This window comes from Cryptomeria japonica, chromosome 3, assembly GCF_030272615.1.
Source record: "Cryptomeria japonica chromosome 3, Sugi_1.0, whole genome shotgun sequence".
Taxonomy (NCBI): domain Eukaryota; kingdom Viridiplantae; phylum Streptophyta; class Pinopsida; order Cupressales; family Cupressaceae; genus Cryptomeria; species Cryptomeria japonica.
In genome coordinates this window covers 561,489,707-561,508,025 of record NC_081407.1, presented here as the reverse complement: position 1 = coordinate 561,508,025, position 18,319 = coordinate 561,489,707, and the positions used below count along the sequence as shown (strand labels likewise).

The 18,319-nt window shown below is 39.2% G+C and overlaps 1 pseudogene; it reads right to left on the bottom strand.

The window, feature by feature from the left end:
- The window catches only part of LOC131029878 (probable galactinol--sucrose galactosyltransferase 5), a 57,997-nt pseudogene extending 40,550 nt beyond the window's left edge, over positions 1-17,447 (bottom strand).
- Between the last annotated feature and the right edge of the window lie 872 nt (positions 17,448-18,319).

Genomic DNA, 18,319 nt, shown 5'->3' with positions numbered 1-18,319 from the left:
TAATAGTATCACATACCTTCTTCTGTCTGGTGGTGTATTTCCTTTTTTCCTTTCAACTCTCTCCTTTGCATCCAAAATTAGGTCCTTCCACTCCCTCTCTGGAATCATGGGGGGACGCTCGTACTTTTTGTTCTTCTCTAAATGTATCCTATACTGGTCCCTCATATACTTTAGATATTTGTCAGCTTGGTCAAGGACCTTGCTTTTCTCGAATGTGTCATTTCTGAACAACCCAACCAAACGGTTTATGAGCTCATCTTTTCATTTTTTTCCTTGCTCATTCCACTGTTTACGTATGGTGGACCCGAAGATCTCCAATGTAATTTCATTAATATTTTTATAAAAATATCATTTCCTGCAAACAAATCATGGGATGATTAGTCCAAAACAAGTGATTAATAAGTAAATTATAATTACTCTATATAACATAATAATTTTAAAGTACTTGGAACCTTCTCTATCTTTATGGGAAACAAATCTTCGGTCACTACAAATGTGACCGGCAACATTTCTGTACTAGCAATACGGGAAGATATATGAAACGCTGCTATGGTATCACCACTAGTGGCCTCTGCATCCTCATGTACATGTCTTGCTGCAGAAAATGAATCCACTATGAAATGCCCCCAAGAAAGAACACTTCAAGGGAAATAAACACATAAAAAAAGAGAGAGCAAAAGAAAGATCTACCAACTCTGGGGTCAGTATGATGTGCACTATTGGATGTCTGCATGCTGCGTGTTGCCAACATTGTAGTTGGCAATATATGTGGGGATGATGGGATATGATGAGGCGACTTTTGCAAAGGGACATGGACATCACCTGAAGAATAATACATTAAATATACAAAACATTAAATATATGAGCAATAAGATAGTGGTGTAGGAGCACCAAGAGCATAATGAGGAACTAGGACCAATTTTTTACAGAAGAATAGTCAATTTTAGAGCCTTAAAATAATAAAAACTTTTGAATTCCCTGCACTCTTTCTCTGTTTTTTGAATATTGCAATCTGTTATCCACATGTTTTCCACCATTAAATGCATTGATTGACTTTGGAAATTGGTTGGATATTGAAGTGGCATGAATATACTTTCATTAATTTTGGATCTATTTTTGAAAAGTTATAGCCATTTTGGTGAAAACTGTCCAAACCCTACCTAGGGCTAGCAACAAGCACTCAAAATGTAATATATTTTATTTTCTTTTCAAAATAAGCCAACAAATGGGCATAAATCTGTATTATAGTGTACTTTCATTTCATCAAGTTGGTAGGGTTTTCACTCCAAGTTTGGCTCGTGATTTGAAGACTTTTGGGACTGTTTTGGGTGTCTCAATCCAAGGATAGTGAAAAGGCAGATTTGTGAGGCTTTGGTGCAAAAGTACATATGAATGAGTTTTGGTATATTGTTGGGGGTTGAATAAGGTGTGTGGGTAGTTATCTTAGATATTTCAAAGGAGTTTTGAAGCCTTAAAAGATGTTGAACCAAAGATGTGACATGATTGTCCTCTTGTATTGCCTCATGACAACAAATTTGAAAACAATGATAAAAAACTTTTGACATGTGAGGGTTGAATGAAAAATAGTCTTGAAAGATAGTGTGGATGAAAACCTCACTGTGTGGTGTATGTTTTTAAGGAGGGTTGAGTGTCTTGAGTCAAGATTGGGTGTTTATGACAAGTGATTGCCTAATTCATTTGTGGTTGTCCTAAACTTTACATAGACTGTCAACTCATGAATGTAGTGAGAATATTGTCTCTAATGTGTGAACCAAGTAATGTGTCAGTATGTGGGGGTTTGAGTAAACCCTAGGATTAATGTTGAATTACATTGGGAGTGATTGAGAGTTCCAAAGTGAGGGTATGGAGTCTTAGATAATGATTGTCCTAATTGGTATGTTTGAGTCAATGAATTGTGACTTGGCAGCCCGGGTGTTGTGAAACCTTGAAGGATGTATGAATGTATTGTGTCATGTATGGAGGCATAAAAAATAGAGTCAAATGGTGTGTGAGTCAGATGACCTTGGGTGGAAGGTTGTTCCTAGTTGATGAGTTATAGTGTGGATGCTCTGCAACAATTATAAAATGTGCAGGGAAGTCACATGTTTGATAACAAGGAGTCTACGAACAAATAAAGGATATGTCAGACCATCAAAGTAGTTTTAATATATGGAACATGGTCATCACTTAAACTACCTAGATTACCCTAATCATGACCACTAGCTTGATGAGGACACAATATTTCTTGTAAAAACAACACGTACATATTTTAGTTCCTGACATAAAAAAGTATAAAATATAAACCATTTTTGAACTTATGTTATAATTAAAGATTTCATTACTGCTTACTTCCAAGTTTTGTGCTCTCTGCATCAATTGTTGCAACCTCTCTTATATTGCATCAGTTTGAGGGACTTGGTATGCCAGAGCAATAATTTCTCTATTAATTTTTTTTTGGATCTTTCTCATCATTGTGACAGGGTCTGTGGAATATGCAATGTCATCATCGCATAATAGTGAGTCCACCACCATATTGTCATTAGGTAATGCGGGTGCCTTTCCCCGAACATCCATCTGTGACAAAAATAATAGTAACATTATCAAAATTACTCGAAAACCCTTAAGAAAAGAATATAATAATATATCATTTTGCTTCTATCTAATTTGTACAGTTACAATGAGGTTTACCTGCTGAGTAGAAGGATTGGGAGCTACATCCCTGTCTGTGCTATGTGTCAGATGAATGTTGCCCTGTGACAAAGATTAAATATAAAAAAAAACATTAGCAAAATGAAACCAATAGACTTAGCAAAAAAACTTAATAATAAAATCGTATATTGGAGTCATTAATTGAAGGTTGGTTTAAATGGTATATAGTATGTACCACCCCCATGATAGTAACTTTGTTTGTGTAGACACTTAAATTAATTATTTTAATTTATTTATTTTAATTCCTCATATAATTAATTTATCAATTGTGCCAATTCCTATTCCTTTTCGATATTAATTAAATATAATTAATGTTGTCGCTATAGTATGTTGATTTATTTAATAAATCAAGCTACCTTTATTCTTCTAAAATCCCTAAAATTAATTCTCTCCAAATTCCTCATTTTAATTAGTTAATTTCAATTAATTAATCAAGGTGATTCCTACAAATCACCTTTTTCCTAATCCATCATTAACCTAATGAATTCCTCTAGAAGCCCCCTAATCTCACTTATCATTCTTCTTTTAATTTTTAATTCCCTCCACTCATTCTCTCTCCTAGTCAAATCCTCCTACAAATCCCATTTTCCCTAATCCCACCTAATCATTCTTCTAATCCCTCTCCTAATGAGTAGCTATTGGCTAATCTTCATGATTAGCCACAAAGTCAACTCCTTGTCCCTTCCAGCCAACCACCTTCCTTAAATGCCCTTTTCCTCAAAATCTCACATTCCTCTAGACATCCCCTCCTCCAATTTTTTTTTAATTCCTCCTTATTCCTCCAATCCCTATTATCATCCTTTTTGAAGAAATTTTAATTCCTCATCCCCATCTCTCAAGGAATACTTTATTCCTTTCTCTTCCCTAGGCACATTGGGAAGTCTTCCCAATGAGCCTTGAGGAGTGTGGAGACAAGAAATGCCTTTAAGGCATATCTCTTGGTCTCCACACTTGTCTTGTCACCTCCTCTTGGGCCATGTGTGGGCTCACATGGAATCCTGACCCCTCATCTTGGATCAATCCTAGCCCTCTATTTTCTTCTCCTCTTCTCCTATAAATTGAAGACTCATCTCCTTGTTTCACATCTCCAAGTTAGCTAGGTTTATGCTGTCAAATTGAGTTTGAGAAATCATCCTTAACACCCAAACTCTACTCAATTTTTCACTTATCCATCACTTATTCAAAATCCCCCACCCATTCCATCTAATCATCTTGTGCACAATCTTGAAGAGTCATCCACATTCAACAAAGGAGTCAATCCAATCAAGTCAAGGATGGGCGCATCTTTGGCTTCATCAAAGGCTCAATTCGAAGGAGAAGGTATAAATAGTTTGTTTGTGTTTTCATATGGTTTGTTGATGCTTTCATGTTTTTAATGTGTTTGAATGCTTTGTTTGCATACTAACCACTTAATCTCACCTTGCTGGTTTTTCCCCTCTTCATTCTGGCATGCTCAGTGGGACCCACGTCCTTAAAATTTAACTTTTTTTTAGTTTTTGTGAGTTTTTTTTGTCGCAGGTATCGAAACAGCGCGAGTGTCTGCAAATCAGCGCGAGTGCCACAAGTTCAGCACAAGCGATAGTAGTTTTAGCGCATGCACACACACTTTAGCGCGAGCATTTAAGATTTAAAATTTTAACCCACCTTTTCTATAGGATCCTTGAACAGCGCGACCACCACTAAAACAGTGCGTCTGACAACTGTAGTTTCACATTTCTTTTCAGTTTAATATTTTGGTTTATTTCTTGTTTTTATTACCTAATTAATAGCAAAAAATACTAAAAAAGGAAAAAATTCAAAAAAAGATAAAAAAATCTATTAGTTAGCATAATTTTTGCAATCTTTTATTCCAAATTTCTGGTTCAGCGCGAGCACCCAGTGAATAGTGCCAGCACGAGAGTGATTTCGCGCTCATTTTTAAATTTTCAATTTTTCGGCTTTCTGTCTGTTATTTTTTTTGTTGCTAACCTATTTCAGCGCTTACGATCACGTTTTAGTGCGCCCGACTTTACATCAGGGCAACTGCAACTATATTCTGTTATTTTTAAATTTTTCGTACAGTTCCTGTTGTTTTTAATTTTCTATTTTTTTAGCACGTACGCAGGCGTTTGAGTGCCTGCGCAGGCGCTTCAACGCGGGTGTCTGTAGAACAACACGACCGCTGTTTCTGCAAACCTTTTTCTTCTAATCAAAATTTTGATGTTTTTTGCAGGTTTTTCGATCAGTCCAAGACATCATCCTATGCTATGAACAATTGTTTTGCAGCCCGCTTGCCCAAGAATGCATTGATTAAAAAACTACTAATCATTTTGTTTTGTAGGTTGCCAAGTAGATACAAAGAAATCTTGTGTTTTTTTTTATCTTAAGCACCTAGATTTGATTAGGAAGGTAAAAGAACTAAAGTGCTTGATTTTGTTTGGGGAAAAGTGTGATAGTAGGAGAGTATGCTCTTGTCTATCTAGACAATCAGAAATCTCGACCTTTGACACTTTTTCTAGTTTGTTGTGTGCTTTCCTTTAGCATGTCTGCCCTCCTAATTTTCTTAGGCATTGGTGAGAGGGGAACGACCCAAGTGAGTACAACCAGACTTGGGTATTCTGACTCACTATAATAAATAGGCATCTTGAGACTAAAGTTTAAGAGGATGGAGCTATTTGGGAGTTCACTCTCATATTGGTCATTTTGTAGGGCCTTTAGGTCTTAATCATGCTTGCGTGACTACATCTTATTTGGTAATTTGTAGGGCTATAGGCCTCAATTGCTCTTGCATGACTACAAAGAGTAGTCTTCGAACGAAAATCCATATTAAGAACTCTAGGATTAGAGGCCACCCGATTCACCTCCGAAAGGTGGATAATCTTTGTGCAAGGGAGATAGTAACTCCCCCAAGAGACTTGCCATATCGTGCCCCCATTAGCATTTGGATTTGGCTAATGTGGTAATGGGAATCCATTGTGTGAGACCCAGTGGCCGTATTCTGATTAGCTATTTGGTGTGTACCTGAATCAGCAAGCAAAGGTTTTCCTCCTCATCCAATTCCTTAGGGTAGCTTGATATGCTTGATGTGCTTATTTGAATTAATGTCCAATGTGTTTGCTTTGTCTTCTTGCCAAGAGTATAATTAGTCAACATCCTAGTCATTATCACCAAATTCAAATCTAGTCCACGTCATATTCAAGGTCATGTCCTAGTCACACAAAATTTTTGAACCAACATCAATCAAGTCCCAAACTACGTCAGAGCTCCTTCCATCTCATGTTTCATAAGCCCAAGTCGTATAAGCATCCCAAGAAGTCAATCCACCAACCTATCGAGAATAAGAAGCTCACACAAGCACAACTTATTAAACGTTGAAAGTTTTGGTACACAAATCACAAACTCTTGCTTAAACATAGGACCTTTTTGCACCATTACCACGATTACATCCATCGTCATAGCAATGATTTTGATGCTAGTGATGAATTAAGAGTCCATTCCCTCCATCAAGGTTCAGGTTTGTCTTTTAACACCTACTATCATCAGAATCAGGGTGGTCGCATCCCTTCATACAACTTGCCATCCGAACCAATCATATATTGAGTCATGTTCATGCCAAGAATAGCCTAGTCATCAAATTTATTCTAATCATCACTATCATCTCTCTTTGATCAATCATCCTCAATATTTTCCTAAGGACTTAGCACATGAATTGATCACAAATCAATCATCAAATAAATTCTAAAATCCAAATTAAATCATCCTTTACCCTCACGTTAAGGTTTTATGCCTTGTGAAGTTTTATTTAGATCTCATCCTTAATCAATCAATCATTTGGCTTTGTTCTTGAAGAAGAGTCCTCTCCAAGTACCTTTGCCCAATCTTTTAAGTTGATCAAGACTCTTATCTCACGTCTTTACTTTGTTGAGGGTCATTAGTCAATCCTTAGTAGAAGAAAGACTTTGATCATCATCGTAAGGTCTAAATTTTACCCAACTTGGTCATTACCTTGATTGTGGTTTCATCAACATCTCCCACCTAAAATCCTCATCCAAGGACTAAGGTGCAATCTTAATCAAAACCATGCCCTAATCCAAGGACTCTACCAATCAATAAAATCCAATTTCATCAAATCCAAATTAAATCCAAAATCCAAGATCCTTGCCAAGTCTTTTCATCAAATTTCTTCTTCCTCTAATCAACCTTTCTAACACTATTCTTGTATGGTCACAACTCGATCTCAAAAGAAAAAGATGGTCAAACAACAATATGGCATGCCAACCATTAGTGTCCTATATGAAGACTCTACACAAGATCTTACATAAAGTGTGCAACCCAGGATCCAAAATCAACCACAAGACCCTAATATGGTTGATCAAGATGAACTCTCTCCGAAAGTGCGAACTTTCTTGGAAGACTCTTATAATCAAGAAATGTTGGAGAAATTTATCCGACATAATCCTAGTGCTCTTCTAAAGACTCTCCTTGAAAATGGAGCTCAACTCCCCCCTGATTTTGATAGATCCATTCTTGGTCAACAACCACAAGGAGACCTTGCTCCTACTCATACCATCACACCCATTCTTCAAACTCAATCATTTGCACCCTCGCCCATCATTCAACCCCAATCAATATCACCTGCGAAATTTGTCCCTGTGGTATCCATTCCGCCCTTTTCCTTCTTAGCATCTATGCCAATATCAAATCCGATCTCGTCTATTCTCCAACATGCTTCTATGCCATCTTCTTCTACCCGACCATACATTTCTATTCCACAATCCTCCATTCCTCTCAACAATATTGCTAACTTCATTAGAGCCTCACTTCCTCCTGTCACAACAATTTGCGGGTCACAACAAACTGTCACTCAAGTCCCTGTGACATCGGTCATTACATATCACATCCCCACTTCCTCATCATATCAATACATTAGTGGTGGTGGTCCACCTTCCATGACTCATTTGATTCTAGGGGAAAACACAATTCATCATGTCCAAAACCCACAACAAGACCTCATTAAAGAAATCCAGGACATGCAAAACATTATCAAAGACATGAAGGAAGGGACTAACAAGAGGAAACCTTACTTGTTTGAGGAATTTTGTCCTTGTCCTTATGACCTATCTATATTAGTTGCACCATACCCCCCACGGTTTGAGATGCCTAAGTTCACGAAGTATGAGGGGAAAGGGGACCTTCAAGACCATATCCAAGGGTATCACATCTTATGTCAAGAAGTCTCCTATAGTGACTTATACCTTCGAAGGCTCTTCCCTAAGAGTCTCACGGGAGATGCTTTTGCATGGTTCTTATCCTTACCTCGAGGTTATATCACCTCCTTGACTTAGTAGAGAAGTTCGTGGTTCACTATGCCTACAACATTGCCAATGATTTTTCCATGATGGACCTTTGGTTTAACACAAAACAAAGGCTTGGAGAGACTTTTGCTAACTTCTTGCAAAGATGGTGACATCTTATCAAGAATTCCAATGGGACATGCTAGAACAACACCAAATAAAATTATTTTAAAAGAATCTTGTGCCCAAACTATCAAGACCTTTGACATCTCAATGAAATCTTTCCAAAAATTAACTGAAAAGGGCCCAAATCTTGAATGTGTTTTGTTAGAGGAAGGAACCTTAAAACATTACCAAAAATAAAGTCAAAATTCTTCCTCTTACCATAATGATAAACTAAAATTTTGGTCCAAAAACAAGAACGTAGTCAATGATGGTGTGACTGATGCAAAACCGGTCCAGACCGTGGTCGCTCCTCCAAAGCCCACCACCACCAATCACCAATTCAACAATCAAAATCATCAAAATCAATCTCAAAAACCCCATAACAATGTCTCAGTCCAGGGGCGACCACCCCGATCCAATAACAAGACTGCAAGATACTTTACTCCTCTTGTCGATCCCATTCAAAAGCTTGTCCAAGTAGGCGCAGTGGTCTTCCCAATAACTCGCCCGTTTGACCCCAATCAACCCAAACCTAGGTGGTATAATGAGAATGAGTATTGTGAGTATCACCATATCAATGGGCATGATATAAAAAAGTGTATGAAGCTTAAAATCTACATACAAGATCTCATTGATAGAGGTGAGATTGAGGTAGCAAATTCAAAACCTGGTAACAACAATGACAAACTCAAAATATACAAGAAACCCTTCCCAAAACATGATAAAGGTAAAGGCTCATCATCTAACACTATGAACTATGATTACACCAATCACATAACGGGCTTTGACTTTTTAGTGGGTCGCATTGAGCCTACAGACAACCATGTCAATGTCATAACTATCTAAGGAGCTAACCCTCCCCCTTCCCAAAGTAGACCTAACCCTACTAAGATAGTCATTCAAGGCGGTACACCTCCCGCTTCCTACTCTCATAATGACTATAACGTAACCACCTGCTGAGGCAGATTCACTATCCAAGGAGCTCCTCCCCCACCAAACTCTCCCCCCATGTCTTCCACCCGCCTATATGACCTCCTCGACCAACTTGGGAAGACCCCAACACAGATCTCCATCCTAGAACTTCTTAAGACTTCCCCTGTCCACAAGGAAATTTTGGAACAAGCCCTCCTTGAGTCTCACGTTCTTGATAATATCAATGCTGGCCAATTTCAAGCTCTCATTGGAAACCTCACTGCCCAACAACATGTTGGGTTCACTTCCAATGACGCTCCTGCAGATGAAGACCATAATAAACCTCTGCACATCAAAGCCCTTATCCAGAAGCACAAGGTCAAACATATCTTGATAGATGGTGGATCCAGACTCAATTTGTGTACATACAAGTTAATAAAACAATAGGGGATTTCTGAGTACCTGGTAGATACTTCAGGTAGAATCACAATTAAAGCATATGATGATGCAGAAAGAGTTTCTAAAGACATGATCACCTTGCCTCTTCAAGTGGGCCCTATTACAATTGAGACCCCTTTCCAAGTCCTAGATCTTGATCTCCCTTACAATTCTCCTTGGTCACCCATGGATTCATTCCTTGTAGCCATCCCCTCCACTTATCATCAATGCATCAAATTCCCGTTCAATGGAAGAGAGATCACTATCAAAGGTGATCCACAACCCTTTCAATATTGCAAGTTTTTAGAGGGGAAGCATCCATATCATTGCCCACTAAATAGACCCTCTCGAACTCCTCCATCTAACACATCAAATGTCGCCTCCACCTCATCCCAAGCAGAGCCCAAAATCAAGATCCTGGATAATGGCTGCGAAGAATACAAACTCGAGGATGTCTTATTAATAGGAAATCTCCCCTTATCTCCCAAGTTATTCGACAAACTGAAAGAAATAAAAAAGGATCAAAAACCTATTATACAATGCAAAGATACCACCTTTCAACAATGGGGTCCACTTGATGAGGAGAGCCTTGAGACAAATGTCTCTTCATGGTTGTACTAGGAAGAAGATGAAGACCCAACAAAAATACCTAAAAAAATGTATCCAAAAGCAATAACTATAGTAGAAAAGATGGGTTACAAAGGACATGGCTTGGAACCAGAGGAGAAAGGAAGAAAAGTACCAATAAATCCTATCTCATACAAATATAACAAGGGCTTGAGGTACACTCTAGTGCCTAAGATCACTATCATTGGTGCCCCTTCAAGTTGTTCTTTGGATGTCAAAGATCCTAACGAAGAGGAGTTCCATGAAATGCCTTTTGAATAAGAAGATGATATCTTCTTTGACACCCACATCAACACCATCACTCCCATAACCCCTCCCATTCCACATGAGCTATATCTTGTCCATCTCGAACTTATAGACTGGGGCCAACAAGACAAACTCACTTTAGACATCTACGTCAATGATAACACTCTCATTACTCTCTTGACTATGCATAATTTGGAAGACTGCAACATAGTGCACAGGATTCAATTGCATGAAAAGGGATACTTTGGTAGTTAGGTCAATGCCCTTAGTCACAAAAACGATAATAAAAAGAAAAAAATTGATTCCCTAGGTGAAAACCTCTCTAAGGCACCTTTGGATGAGAAAAAAGTAAAAACAAAGGGCGTATCCGAAAGCAAAAACCTGGAAAAGGCACTTCAGGATGAGGGAATTGACCTCCCTACCATTGGTCATCTTCCACAGGATAGGTCAAACTTGTTAATAAAGGAAACATACAATATCAATATGGGCATCGAAAACATTCCAAAGAACGTGCTCATTGCCAAGTCCCTGATAGATCAAGAGAAACAAGACTTCACCAATTTCCTCACAAAGAAAAAAATCAACTTTGCTTGGTCCTATGCTGACATGCCAGGTCTAGATCCTGACTTGGTGGTTCATAATCTTGTTGTTCATCCAGATGCAAAACCTATAAAGAAGAAGTTATGCAAGATGCATTCACAATGCACTCCTGGTCAAAGCAAAACTCCACAAGATGTTGGATGTGTAATTCATCAAACCAATAGACTACCCTGAAAGGGTATCCAACATTGTACCCATTGACAAACCCACTGGGGGAATTCGCATCTGTACTAATTTCCGAGATCTAAACAAGGATTACCCTAAGGATGATTTCCCGCTCCCCAACATAGACATGATTATGGAACTCATAGCAGGACATGAGATGCTATCACTTATGGATGGATTTTCTAGATATAATCAGATTAGGATCACAGAGGAAGATCAACACAAAACTGCATTCACAACACCATGGGGGACTTTCTATTACTAGGTCACACCTTTTGGTCTCAAAAATGTCAGAGCTACATATCAACGTGTAATGAAAATAGTTTTTCATGACCTGTTGCACAAAATCATGGAGGACTATGTGGATGATCTTCTAGGAAAATTAAAAGCAAGACATGAGCACATTTCTATCTTAAGGCAGATCTTTGAAAGATTGGAAAAATACAAACTGCTCCTCAATCCTAAGAAATGTGTCTTTGGTGTCACATCAGAAAAACAACTAAGTTTCATTGTTTGCCGTAGAGGCATCAAGGTTGATCCTGTAAAGGTGAAAACCATCATGGAAATGCCTCCCCAAAGACCCTCAAATAGCTGCACAACCTCCAAGGGAAACTCCAATCTATCAGGTGCTTCATCTCGCAACTTGCAGATAAATGCCATCCATTTGCACACCTATTGCGTAAAGACACAAAATTCAAATGGTACTGCCTGTGTCAAAAGACTTTTGAAAAACTCAAAGAATATCTAGCATCACCTCCATTTCTTATGCTGCCTACTTCTGGAAATCCTCTTATTTTGTACATATCTACTACTACAGTGGCATTGGGGGCATTATTGGCACAAACAGATGATCAGGAAAAGGAGCATGCTATTTACTACATCAGTTGAACACTCGTAGGGTATGAGCTCAATCATACCCCCATTGAAAGAGCATGCTTAGCATTGGTATTTAGTACACAAAAACTCTAACACTACATGTTAAACAACAAAACAAAACTGATTGCTAAGATTGAACCTCTTAAATATCTCTTGTCAAAAGCTACCCTCACTAGCAGGGCTGCTAAATGGGCCATGTTGTTAAGCCAGTTTGACATTGAATATGTAGACAAAAAAGCTATCAAGGGATAGGTAATCGTAGACCAACTAGCTGATGCTCCACTTCCAGGTGACCATCCGATCGTTACAGAATTTCCAGACAAATTCATAATGACTATCACCACATCCTCCACATGGCAGTTGTACTTTGATGGATCTTGCACCCAAAATGGATCGGGGGTAGGAATACTATTGATCACACCTCAAGGAGATTGTATCCCAAAATCATACAAGATAGCCTTTGCATGTACCAACAACATCACAGAATATGAGGCACTGATTACTGGACTACACTTGGCTATCCAATGGAAGATATTGGAATTAGAAGTCCATGGTGATTCCCAACTTGTCATAAAACAAGTCAATGATGAATATCAAACAAAATATGACAAGATTCTTCCCTATCATAGTATGGTTGAAGATCTTAAGCAACATTTTACAACAATCAAGTTTGATCATATTCCATGAACAAACAACAGAGCTACAAATGAAATCACCACCATTGGTTCCCTCCTTTAGATGCCGACACATAGTCAGAAGTGTGAGTTCTTGGTTGAGCAATTATTCATACCGGCATATGATTTATCAGAATCTGAAATGGTGTGTGTACTCGTTGGTCCTGAATCCCCTGGTATCAAGAGACCTTCACTTACTTACAAGATAACACCATTCCCCCACATCTTACCTAAACCTAGCAACAAACCTTCATCCACCAATGTTCTCGTTACACTATCCTTGGAGACACCTTATTCAGAAGGCATTTCAATGGTTTCCTCCTAAGGTGTTTAGATAAACAAGAGGCTGAATGGGCACTACGTGAAGAGCATGGAGGCATCTATGGGGCACAGTCAAGTGGGCTCACCTTGGCTAAAAAGCTCTTGAAAACATGATACTACTAGCCTAAAATGGAAATAGATACATATAATTGTGTGAAGAAATCTATCTCTTTTCAGAAACATGGTGACAAGATCCATGCGCCATCTTAAGAATTATTGTCATTCATTACACCTTGGCCCTTCTCACAGTGGGGGCTCGATCTCATTAGGAAAATCCACCCTACATCCTGCAATGGTCATAAATTCATTATCACCGCCACCGAATATTTCACCAAGTGGGTGGAGGCCATCCCTCTTACCTTCACCACTGGTAAGTAGATATCCAAATTCATTCTGAACTACTTGATTTGTCAATATAGAATCCCAAAAGTTATCATTATAGATAATGACAGACAATTCAAAAATTAGGATGTTAAAGATCTATGCCAGAAATTTGATATCCAACATCGCTTCTCCACCCCATATTACCCACAAGGCAACGGTCAAGCTGAGGCTTCTAACAAAACCCTAATCAAAATCCTCAAAAAGACAGTCAATGAAGTTGGCCGTGATTGACACCTCCAACTCCACCTTGCTCTGTGGGCTTACAGCACCTCCATCCGCACACCCACAGGTGCCTACCCCTATTCCCTTGTCTTTGGCTTTGAATCCATCCTCCCTCTTGAGATCGAGATCCCCTCTCTAAGGGTGTCACTGCAGGATATCCTCCTAGACGAGGAATACAGAGTTACCAGACTACAAGAGCTAGAATTGCTAGATGAAAGGCGTCTCAAGGCCTTAAACCATCTCCGGGTATATCAGAATTCCCTACGCATGAGTTATCACAAGAAGGTTAGAACCCGAGAATTTTAAATTGGTGATCTCATCCTCATGGAAAATCAGAGAAACCTTCAAGAAAGAGAGAAGAAAGGCAAGTTTGAGCCTAATTGGCTTGGACCATATGTGACCACAACAAAATATGGATCAGGGGCATATCAATTGGCTACTCTAGAAGGAGATCATTTGGATGATCCAATGAACATCATGCACCTAAAAAGATTCTATGCCTAGTCCTCAAAAGGCCATCAATTTTCAAAAAAAAAATAAAAATCAAAAAATCAAAAAAAAAAAAAAAAATTCAAGAAAAAAAAAAAATGAGAAAAAGATCTTGAAAAAAAGATCGTGACTTTGGTGAAAAACTGGTAAACAGGTGCCTTGTGACACAAAAAAAAACATATATATATATATATATATATATATATATATATATATATATATATATATATATATATATATATATATATATATATATATATATATATATATATATATATATATATATATATATATATATAACGAAAAAGTAAAGAGAAATCAATTCGTCCATTAGTGAAAACCACTTTGTGGCGCTATGGGCAAGTACCTTGGTGAAAAAGGTAAATAATCTAGATCCATCGTATATTAGGTCAACACTCCATCACCTCGTTTCCATCATTCTCACTATCCAATTTTCTCACCACGATGTTCCTCCACTCCCTCCATAATAATCACTTGTATGATGGCGAGTCTTCGCCAAAATCGTGAATAAAGATTGTCCCATCAAACTGGGCTTTTTTCCTGAGCTTGTGCCTCTGTGTGAGCTTCATCAAGTCTTGAGGTCAGTCTCGAGTCTGCAGGTTAGTCTTTAGGGTCATCTGGTCAATTGCCTCATCCAAACCCACCCACCCTATCCTTTACCCTAGGGATGAATCCTTCCCTTGTCTGGTAGTTTAATCCTCCATCCTAATCCTACTCTTGGAAAGAGACATCAGTTTGTCATATATGGGTGACTTGTTTGATTTCTTGGATTTTCATTTTACTTGCATCTTTTGTCCTATGACTGCATCTATCTATGACTGCTCGGATCTTCCATATCCGGGTATGTTTACAATAGGTGCATACTGGGGCATATTTTCATAGCATGGCGTGTTTTGGATCTCTCTTGTATGAACCGACAACCTGGTACTAGTGTTTATCAACACTTACCTTCTCATGTAGAAGAGGTATCGGTGTGTTTGAGGGTTTCCTTGCATGCACCCACAACTTTTTTATCAGTGTTCCTCAACACTTGCATAGTTGTGTGTAAGGAATTCCCATTTGACTGTGAGTCATTCCGGGCCTTGGGTTTCTCATGGCATCCTGGCTCCTATAATCAGTGGTGTGGGTTACCTAGGGCAATATTAAACTAGGTTGGCTTCCACATATTTTGTGTACAACTCTCCCCATCATTCCATAAAGTCCTAATTCTAACTAATAATCCCACCGAGTCTTCAATCCCCCCCCCCCCCTTATCCTTCTATTTTTATCTAAGATCATTGTATTATTACGGGCATATTCACAAAAACATTCTACATTTAGAATGCATCACTCATTGCATTATCCATTCATTTTATCCACTTAGGTGGCATCATTCATTTCATTATTCATATAGATTACATTATCTATTCATTTAGGTTACATTATCTATTCATTTCATTACACTATTCACTTAGATTATCATTTTCACAAGCATTAACCACTTAGATTGCATTTAGATTGCATTGCATCCTACACCCATCTTGCATATGTCATTTAGGTTACATTATCCATTCATATTAGATAGCATTAATTCATTCACTTAGATTACATTCATTGTCCATCTTTAATTTACATTACATTATTCATTCATATCATCATTCATTTAGATTGCATCATTTGCATAGCATTGATCATTTACATTGCATTATTTGTGTAGGTGGCATTACATTCATCATTCATTCCTCATGCAGATTGCATTTAGACTATATTTATCATAAATCATTTGTATCCACATCTATTATTGTATTGCATATTCATCATACATTAAACATCCTCATATACAACATATATGTGCATCAAAACATGTGGACCTGCATAATCACTCATCATGCATTCCATAACATATCATACACACATGCACATACATCTATCCTACTTCCATAAAAATATTAGTAACACATCATAAGCATACATATATAAGCATCCACCCTGTATCACAAATAGGTTAGCACAATACATCCATAATCATCATCCATGCATCACATCATAAAATAATAAATAGAGTCCATCATAATAAGATACATGCATCATAATAAGAATCATAAAAGATGAATATGTGTCTGTCATAATACAATGATCACCCTGAAGGGTCAAAATATAACACATAAGCCAAAATGGAGCTAGCTCTCTCCACCTATCTCCCCATCCCCCTCCTCTGCACCTCCTCCTCCAGATCCTCCTGCTCCCCCTCCTCTAGGTGGCCTAAAACCCACCGATCTGCCTATCTGCTGGCTCTATGTGGGCCACTGGCTATGTATCCCATGAGATCACACACTCTCAGTGTACAAGGTTGCTCAATGCTGCATAGGTACCACTCCCTTGTATATCCCCCTATAGTAGGCTGCCTCCCAACCTGCCCTCTCTGCCCTCTCTCTCTGTTGCATCATATCAGAATACAACTTCCCAAACCCAGCAGGTACCAACATTTGATGGGCCACATCCCTCTCTCCCCAAAGCTGTGTTGCATCCGCCTCTACCCTTTGAACCCTACCTCATAGCTCCTCTATCTCATCATCCTATTAGTAGAGAACATCCTATAAGGTGCCAATAGCGGTCCCTGACTGTGCCTCCTCTAGTATTTTCTTAGAATCCTCCCTATCCCTCCTGAGATCATCTACCTCCATCCTCACGATATGGAGTCTCTCTGTCAATTCTGCTATCTTTCGCTGAAACCGATCCACCTCTGCCTCCTAGCCCTCTCTATTTGGAGCTCATCCTCGAGCGAGTGTAGCCTCGCCCAGGTGGCATCTCTCTGGTGTTGGAGTCTGTCAAAATCAGCATGTGACACTCCTCCCCTAGCCTCTAACCCTGCACCTTGTACCTATGCCTCTAGAATGTCCATAGGTACGACCTCCTCTCCCCCACCATCCCCTCCCTCAGTTGCCAACCCTACCAGTAGTGCTCCTACCTGTCCCTGTTTTGCCTCAAGCTCTCTCCTCCATACCATCCTAACCCTCCTCTGTTGTCTACCAGCACCCCTCCCTGCTGCAACCACAACCCTCTTACCTGGTCCATCATCCTCTCTGCCAACTACCTCATCTACTGCCAATTGCATCTCATCATCCTCCAAAACACAAAGAATGGTAAGGTGCATTTGAAAATGTGTCTCCCACCAGCTCCTATATCATCCTGTGGTCCCTGGATCCTCTCCTGCCTCGAGCCGCTCATCCTAAACCAAATATGGTGTCATCTGGAAACTAGTCTTGCCCTCCAATGGACTCACCGTCAGGCCCCAAAACCTCTCCTCTCGTGTCATCTGAGGATACAATGGTATGTCTCCTACCATGTCCTGGACCAGGCCGAACTATTTCGCTACTCTATAAGAGGCATAATACTCCATAATATATACAAACCTACCAAACAACCACATCTCCACTCTGGCCCAATGCAGCTACCAGTCCGCCCTCCATATCTCAGTATCCAAAAATCTCTGCCATGTGAACTGCATAAGCTCATCAAAAATGTGGCGCCAAAACCATATCGATCGTATCCGTTTATAATGTAGCAGGCCCCTGTACCTGTCTATATATGGCCGACAGGCCCGCCTATCTTGTGAACCTAGTGGTCGTGGAACTGCTATATGCTCCCAAGCCTAGCTATGGAGAAGTGTCACTACTGTAGATAAGCTGACATACTCCCTGTACACCATGAGATGCATATCATGGTACAACTAAGCCAACATCAAGGCTCCCCAAGCATATTGCACACAATCATGTACCATGAAATAAACACACCTGCCCCATCCAACTAGAAACCCATGTCCTCCAAGATCAGGTAGAATCCGTCCACTCAAAAATCCACAAATCACAAGTACTAGATGAGGTAAATGTCAGATTCCCATCGCCCTACCTAAATGTATCCTGTGCGTATCCAACATCGACAAGGCCTCATACTCGCAAACCTCCCGTAGGTAAAAATCTGTCGCATCTAATCGGTACTCTAGGATGACACCATGAATGGAGATCTTCAAGATCCTCCATACATCTAGTAGAATCATCATCGCCTCACCAGTAGGTAAGTGGGAGGTGTTATATCTACTATCCCACCTCTCCACTAAAGCCATCATCATCGCAGTGTGGGATCAAATCCTCGACCACCTACCCACAAAATTTAACCCCACAGCAACTAGGATCTCTAACTCATTCGACTGCAACCATC